This window comes from Pongo abelii, chromosome 13 (genome assembly GCF_028885655.2).
Source record: "Pongo abelii isolate AG06213 chromosome 13, NHGRI_mPonAbe1-v2.0_pri, whole genome shotgun sequence".
Taxonomy (NCBI): Eukaryota; Metazoa; Chordata; class Mammalia; order Primates; family Hominidae; genus Pongo; species Pongo abelii.
The window spans coordinates 57383608-57391920 of NC_071998.2; the positions used below are offsets into that span (position 1 = coordinate 57383608).

At 45.7% G+C, this 8313-nt stretch overlaps 2 pseudogenes across 1 annotated transcript; both read right to left on the reverse strand.

Annotated features, from left to right (window-relative positions):
- Nucleotides 1–2538: 2538 nt before the first annotated feature.
- Nucleotides 2539–3219, reverse strand: LOC129048072 (ATP synthase subunit a-like; annotated as a pseudogene).
- Nucleotides 3220–3497: 278 nt separating this feature from the next.
- On the reverse strand, nt 3498–4499 carry LOC129048071 (cytochrome c oxidase subunit 2-like; annotated as a pseudogene). Its single transcript, XR_008510102.2, has one exon. The product of XR_008510102.2 is annotated as a cytochrome c oxidase subunit 2-like (transcript).
- Between the last annotated feature and the right edge of the window lie 3814 nt (nt 4500–8313).

Sequence of the window (8313 nt, forward strand, 5' to 3'; positions counted from 1 at the left end):
CTTGAACTGGGTGGAGCCCACCACAGCTCAAGGAGGCCTGCCTGCCTCTGTAGGCTCCACCTCCGGGGGCAAGGCACAGACAAAAAGACAGCAGTAACCTCTGCAGACTTAAATATCCCTGTCTGACAGCTTTGAGGAGAGCAGTGGTTCTCCCAGCACGCAGCTGGAGATCTGAGAACGGGCTGACTGCCTCCTCAAGTGGGTCCCTGACCCCTGACCCCCGAGCAGCCTAACTGGGAGGCACCCCCAGCAGGGGCAGACTGACACCTCACACGGCCGGCCAGGTACTCCAACAGACCTACAGCTGAGGGTCCTGTCTGTTAGAAGGAAAACTAACAGAAAGGACATCCACACCAAAAACCCATCTGTATATCACCATCATCAAGGACCAAAAGTAGATAAAACCACAAAGATGGGGAAAAAACAGAGCAGAAAAACTGGAAACTCTAAAAAACAGAGTACCTCTCCTCCTCCAAAGGAATGCAGTTCCTCACCAGCAACGGAACAAAGCTGGACGGAGAATGACTTTGACGAGCTGAGAGAAGAAGGCTTCAGACGATCAAATTACTCCGAGCTACGGGAGGATATTCAAACCAAAGGCAAAGAAGTTGAAAACTTTGAAAAAAATTTAGAAGAATGTATAACTAGAATAACCAATACAGAGAAGTGCTTAAAGGAGCTGATGGAGCTGAAAACCAAGGCTCGAGAACTACGTGAAGAATGCAGAAGCCTCAGGAGCCGATGCGATCAAATGGAAGAAAGGGTATCAGCCCTGGAAGATGAAATGAATGAAATGAAGCGAGAAGGGAAGTTTAGAGAAAAAAGAATAAAAAGAAATGAGCAAAGCCTCCAAGAAATGTGGGACTATGTGAAAAGACCAAATCTACGTCTGATTGGTGTACCTGAAAGTGACGGGGAGAATGGAAACAAGTTGGAAAACACTCTGCAGGATATTTTCCAGGAGAACTTCCCCAATCTAGCAAGGCAGGCCAACATTCAGATTCAGGAAATACAGAGAACGCCACAAAGATACTCCTCGAGAAGAGCAACTCCAAGACACATAATTGTCAGATTCACCAAAGTTGAAAGGAAGGAAAAAATGTTAAGGGCAGCCAGAGAGAAAGGTCGGGTTACCATCAAAGGGAAGCCCATCAGACTAACAGCGGATCTCTCGGCAGAAACCCTACAAGCCAGAAGAGAGTGGGAGCCAATATTCAACATTCTTAAAGAAAAGAATTTTCAACCCAGAATTTCATATCCAGCCAAACTAAGCTTCATAAGTGAAGGAGAAATAAAATACTTTACAGACAAGCAAATGCTGAGAGATTTGGTCACAACCAGGCCTGCCCTAAAAGAGCTCCTGAAGGAAGTGCTAAACATGGAAAGGCAAAACCAGTACCAGCCACTGCAAAATCATGCCAAAATGTAAAGACCATCGAGACTAGGAAGAGACTGCATCAACTAACAAGCAAAATAACCAGCTAACATCATAATGACAGGATCAAATTCACACATAACAATATTAACTTATATATAACATCCCCCCTGCGGGGCATGCAGGGTCAAATCCACATTCGTATGGGTCGGATTTTTCTATGTAGAGGTTAAGTTGTGGTAATCAGAATGTGATAGTTATTAGTAACAGGGCTAGGAGGGTGTTAACTATTAGGACCAAGGCGAAGTTAATTACTCTTTTTTGAGTGTTGTCAAAACTGGTTAATTGGAAGTTAACGGTACTGCTTATACTAAAAGAGTAGGACCCTCATCAGTAGATGGAGACGTACAGAAATAGTCAGACTACGTCTACGAAGTGTCAATATCAGGCGGCGGCTTCGAAGCCAAAGTGATGTTTGGATGTGAAGTGGAATAGTAGTTGGCGGGCTAGGCAAACAGTGAGGAAAGTTGATCCGATAATAACGTGGAGGCCGTGGAATCCTGTGGCTACGAAGAATGTTGAGCCATAGATGCCGTCAGAGATGGTGAAGGGAGCTTCAATATATTCTGAGGCTTGGAGGAGGGTGAAGTAGATGCCCAGTAAGATTGTGATAAGTAGTGCTTTAATTATTTGGGTTCGATTGTTTTCCATGAGGCTGTGATGGGCTCAGGTAATTGAGACTCCTGATGCGAGCAATACGGATGTGTTTAGGAGTGGGACTTCTAGGGGGTTGAGGGGGATAATGCCTGTTGGGGGTCAGTGCCCTCCAAGTTGAGGGGTGGGGGCTAGGCTGGAGTGGTAGAATGCTCAGAAAAATCCAGCGAAGAAAAAGACTTCTGAGGTGATGAATAGGATTATTCCGCATCGGAGACCTTTTTGGACGGGTAGTGTGTGGTGGCCTTGGTACGTGCTCTCTCGCACTACATCCCGTCATCATTGATATATGGTCAGTGCGTTGATTAGCAGACCTATTGATAGTAGGGTTGTGGAGTAGAAGTGGAATCATATGGTCAGGCCAGACGTTATTAGGAGGGCTGAGAGAGCCCCTGTCAGGGGTCATGGGCTGGGCTTTACTATGTGGTAAGCGTGTGATTGATGGACCATTATGAGTTGTCGTGCAAGTAGAGGCTTACTAGGAGTGTGAAGACATAGGCTTGAATTAGGGCAACGGCAATTTCCAGGATGGTTAATAGGGTTAAAGTTGTAAAGGTGATGAGGGTTAGGGGGAGGTTGATGGCTAGTATTGCTAGTGCGGCGCTTCCGATTAGGTGCATGAGTAGGTGGCCTGCAGTGATATTGGCAGTTAGGAGTACGGCTAAAGCTAGTGGTTGAATAAAAAGGCTGATGGTTTCAATAATAATTAGTATGGGGATAAGGGGTGTGGGCGTACCTTGTGGTAAGAGGTGGGTTAGGGTGATTTTGGCTTTGAAGCGGAGGCCTATAGCTACCGTGCTTGCTCATAGGGGGACTGCTATAGCTAGGTTTATAGATAGTTGGGTAGTTGGTGTAAATGAGTAGGGGAGGAGTCCCAGGAGGTTGGTTGAGGCGATGAAAATGATTAGGGATGTTAGTATGAGGGATCAAGTTTGTCCTTTAGTGTTATGGGTAGTTATTATCTGCTTTAGGGTGAGTCGGATTAGTCATTGTTGAATGGCAATTAGTCGGTTGTTGATGAAATATTTGGAGGTGGGGACCAGTAAGGGGGGAAATAGGATGATTGGTACTGCGGCGGGGAGGCCTAGCACCGTGGGGGTAATGAATGAGGCGAATAAACTTTCGTTCATTTTAGTTCTCAGGGTTTGGCGTGGTTTTTTGTTTCAGTAAACTTTGGTGGAGTGGGTGGGTGGAGGTGTGTATTTAATAGTTTTAGTTGAGTGATGAGGAATAGTGCGAGAAGTATTGGGGTGATGATGGTGGGTCATGTGGTGGTATTTAGTTGTGGCATTTCACTGCAAAGAGAGGTTGATTCTCTTAGTCTTTAACTTAAAAGGTTAATGCTAGGTTAGCTTTGCAGTGAGTCTCAGGAAGGGAAGTGGAACGGGCTGTGGGGTGGGTGGAAGGGCTATAAAGTGAATACAGGTCCTATTTCGAAGATTTTTAGGGGAATTAGTTCTAGAACGATAGGTATAAAGCTGTGGTTAGCTCCACAGATCTCTGAACATTGGCCATAATATACTCCTGGTCGTGTGGCAGTGAATGTGGTTTGGTTTAGGCGTCCGGGGATTGCATCTGTTTTCAGGCCTAGTGAGGGGACGGTTCATGAGCGTAAGACGTCTTGGGATGTAATTATTATGCGAACGGGGGCTTCGACTGGGAGGACTACTCGATTGTCGACGTCAAGGAGTCGAAGGTCTCCTGGTTCTAGGAATAGTGGTGGGAGCATGTAAGAGTTGAAGATCAATCCGCCATAGTCAGTATATTCATAGGTTCAGTATCATTGATGGCCAATTGATTTGATGGTAAAGGAGGGGTCGTTGATTTCGTCTGTTAGGTAGAGAATGCGTAGAGATGGGAGGGCGATTAGAACTAGGATGATGGCTGGTAAGATAGTTCAAATAATTTCTATCTCTTGGGCGTCTGAGATGCTAGTGTTGGTGAGTTTTGTTGTGAGTGTTAGGAAAAGGGCGTACAGGACTAGGAAGCAGATTAGGAAAATGATTATGAGGGCGTGGTCATGAAAGATGACCAATTCTTCTATGATAGGAGAGGTAGCATCTTGTAGACCTACCTGTGCTGCGTGCGCCATTAAGATACACAGGGTCTGACCTGTAACTTAACTTTGACAAAGTTACGAAATGTTTTTTCTAGTACCTTTTGAAAAAGTCATGGAGGTTATGGGGTTGGCTTGAAACCAGCTTTAGGAGGTTCGATTCCTTCCTTTTTTGTTCGGGTTTTATATAGACGGGTTCTTCAAACGTATGGTAGGGTGGGGGGCATCCGTATAATCACTCTAGGCTTGTGGAGGTTGTTCAATTATTGGGATTTTTCGTTTTGAGGCGAAGGCTTCTCAGATTATGAAGATTATTAGTATTACTGCTGTTAGGGAGATAAATGAGCCCGCGGATGATAGAATATTTCATGAGGTGTATGCATCGGGGTAGTCGGAGTAACGTCGGGGTATACCTGATAGGCCGAGGAAGTGCTGTGGGAAGAAGGTTAAATTTACGTGGACAAATATGGTAATGAAGTGAATTTTAGCATAGGTCTGGTCTAAGGTGTAGCCCGAGAATAGTGGGAACCAGTGGATGAAGCCTCCTATGATGGCGAATACAGCTCCTATTGACAGGACGCAATGAAAATGGGCTACAACGTAGTATGTATCGTGTAATACAATATCTAGTGATGAGTTTGCTAGTACGATGCCTGTTAGGCCGCCTACGGTGAAGAGGAAGATGAATCCTAGGGCTCAGAGGATTGCAGCAGATCATTTAGTGTTGCTTCCGTGGAGTGTAGTGAGTCAGCTAAACACTTTGACGTCGGTGGGGATGGCAATAATTATAGTAGCGGAGGTGAAGTAGGCTCGTGTGTCTACGTCTATTCCTACTGTGAATATGTGGTGGGCTCATACGATAAAACCTAGGAAACCAGTTGAGACCATGGCCCAGACTATGCCTATGTATCCGAATGGTTCTTCTTTTCCGGAATAGTGTGTTACGATGTGGGAGATTATACCGAAGCCTGGTAGGATGAGAATATAAACTTCAGGGTGGCCAAAAAATCAGAATAAATGCTGATATAGGATAGAATCTCCCCCTCCAGCCAGGTCAAAGAATGTAGTATTTAGGTTGCGGTCTGTTAGTAGTATGGTGATGCCAGCAGCTAGGACTGGGAGGGAAAGGAGTAGTAAGACTGCTGTGATCAGGACCGATCAGACGAAGAGGGGGGTTTGGTATTGGGATATTGCAGGGGGTTTTATATTAATGATTGTTGTGATGAAGTTGATAGCCCCTAAGATGGAGGAAATGCCTGCTAGGTGTAGAGAGAAGATTGTCAAGTCTACAGAGGCTCCTGGGTGAGAGTAGTTTCCTGCTAGGGGAGGATAGACTCTTCAGCCCGTTCCTGCGCCAGCCTCTACTATAGCAGAAGCGAGCAGTAGAAGAAAGGAGGGGGGGAGGAGTCAGAAGCTTATATTATTTATGCGCGGGAATGCTATGTCGGGGGCGCCAATTATTAGGGGTACTAGTCAGTTGCCAAAGCCCCCAATTATAATGGGCATGACTATAAAAAAAATTATTACGAATGCATGGGCCGTGACGATAACATTATAGATATGGTCATTGCCTAGGAGGTTGCTGGGCTGGCCTAGTTCAGCCCGAATGAGGAGGCTTAGGGCAGTGCCTAGGACTCCAGCTCATGCGCCGAATAACAAGTATAATGTTCCAATGTCTTTGTGGTTTGTGGAGAACAGCCAGCGGTCGGCGAACATTAGTGGAGAAAAAGAAGGGGGTAAAATGGCCGAGCAAGGCATTAGGCTGTAAATCTAAGAACAGGGGTTAGACCTCTTTTTACCAGTCCCGAGGTGATTGTCATGTTGAATTGCAAATTCGAAGGAGCAGCTTTAAGCCTGCCGGGGCTTCTCTCGCCTTTTTTTCCTGCGGCGGGAGAAGTGGACTGAAGCCAATTGATTAGGGTGTTTAGCTGTTAACTAAATGTTTGTGGGTTTAAGTCCCATCGGTCTAGTGAGGGCTTAGCTTAATTAAAGTGGCTGATTTGCGTTCAGTTGATGCAAAGCGGGGCTTTGCAGTCCTTAGTGTTACAGAAATTAAGTGCTGTAACTTACTGAGGGCTTTGAAGGCTCTTGGTCTGTGTTAACCTAAATTTCTATGAGATAGATAGGATGAGAGGAGAGATGGGTAGAAGTAGGGTAGTGAGAATAGTGAGTGTGGGGAGGAGGGGAGTGGGCTTTGTGTTTTCGAATTGTCATTTTATTTTTATGTTGTTAGATATGGGGAGTAGCGTGATTGAGGTGGAGTAGATTAGGCGTATGTAGAAGTAGAGGTTGAGGAGGGTGATAATAGCTATGATTGTGGGGGTAATGAGACTGCCATTTTTTGTAAATTCTTCAATGATAGCCCATTTGGGTAGGAAGCCGGTTAGTGGTGGCAGGCCCCCTAGGGATAGTAAGGTTGATGGAATTAGGGATATTAGTCATGTCAGCTTGTTTCAGGTGCGGGATAATAGTAGGATTGTGGTACTAGAGTTTAAGTCGAGAATTAGGAATGCGGTAGTTGTCAGGGTGATGTAGATGATCAGGTTGAGGATAGTGATGTTTGGGTTATATGGTAGTACTGCTATTATTCAGCCCATATGGGTGATTGAGGAGTATGCCAGGATTTTGCGTAGTTGGGTTTGGTTTAGTCCGCCTCAGCTGCCCACTAGGATAGATAAAATTGAGAGGGTGAGGAGGATGTTTACGTCTACTGATGGAGATATTTGGTATATAATTGAAATGGGAGCTAATTTTTGTCATGTAAGGAGGAGTAGGCCGGATGTCAGGGGGACTCCCTGGGTGACTTCTGGGACTCAGAAGTGAAAGGGGGCTATTCCTAGCTTCATCGCCAGGGCGGTCACAATTATCAGTGATGAGTATTGGTTGGTGGTGTTGGCTGTGGTTCATTGCCCAGAAAATACGTTGTTGGAGAGGATGGCTATTAGGAGAATCATGGACGCGGTTGCCTGTGTGAGGAAATATTTAATAGCGGCCTCTGTGGAGCGGGGGCTTGTCTTTTTGGTCAGGACCGGGATGAAAGCGAGTATGTTTATTTCTAAGCCAGTCAGGCAAAGAATCAGTGAGAGCTTAGTGCTGTAATAAGTGTGCCTGTGAAGATGGTGAGGTAGATGATGGGTTGGGCTAAGGGGTTAATTAGTACGGGAAGGATATAACCAACATTTTCGGGGTATGGGCCCGATAGCTTATTTAGCTGACCTTACTTTAGGATAGGGTGTGATGGGTGGCACGGAGAATTTTGGATTCTCAGGGGTGGGTTCAATTCCCATAGTCCTAGAAATAAGGGGATTTAGACCTCTATCTTTTACTCTATCAAAGTAACTCTTTTGTCAGACATATTTCTTAGGTTTGGGGGGGAATGCCGGAGGTTGTAATGGGCACGGAGATGTGTCATATGAGTAGTGCTAGGGTGAGTGGCAGGAAATTTTTTCATAGGAGGTGCATGAGTTGGTCGTAGCGGAATCGGGGGTATAATAATCAATTTGTGATCAGCCATTCTCTAAGTAAGATTGAAAACATTCCCTTCTCCCTGCAGAAAGTAGTATTACAAAAGTAGGGCCACAGGAAAAGGAAAACCAAAAGATGCAGACAACCAATGTAGGAGGAAAAAATATCAGAGAGGTGTACCAGGAAATAAATGAATACAAGGGGCCGGGGACCTCCCTCCCCTAGCCAAGGGAAGCTGTGAGGGACTGTGTTATCCAGCCCAGATACTACGCTTTTCCTATGGTTTTTGCAACCCGCAGATTGTGTGCCTACAAAACCAGGGCCCTGGGTTTCAGGCACAAAACTGGGTGGCTGTTTGGGCAGACACCAAGCTAGTTGCAGGAGTTTATTTATTTTCATACCCCAGTGGCAACTGGAACCCCAGCGAGAGAGAACTGTTCACTCCCCTGGAAACGGGGCTGAAGCCAGGGAGCCAAGTGGTCTTGCTCATTGGATCCCACTCCCACAGAGCCCAGCAGGCTAAGATCCACTGGCTTGAAATTCTCACTGCCAGCACAGCAGTCTGAAGTTGACCTGGGATCTTTCTGCCGAGAGATCTGCTAATAATCTAATGGGCTTCCCTTTGTGGGTAACCTGACCTATCTTTCTGGCTGTTCTTAATATTTTTTCCTTCATTTCAACCTTGGTGAATCTGACGATTATA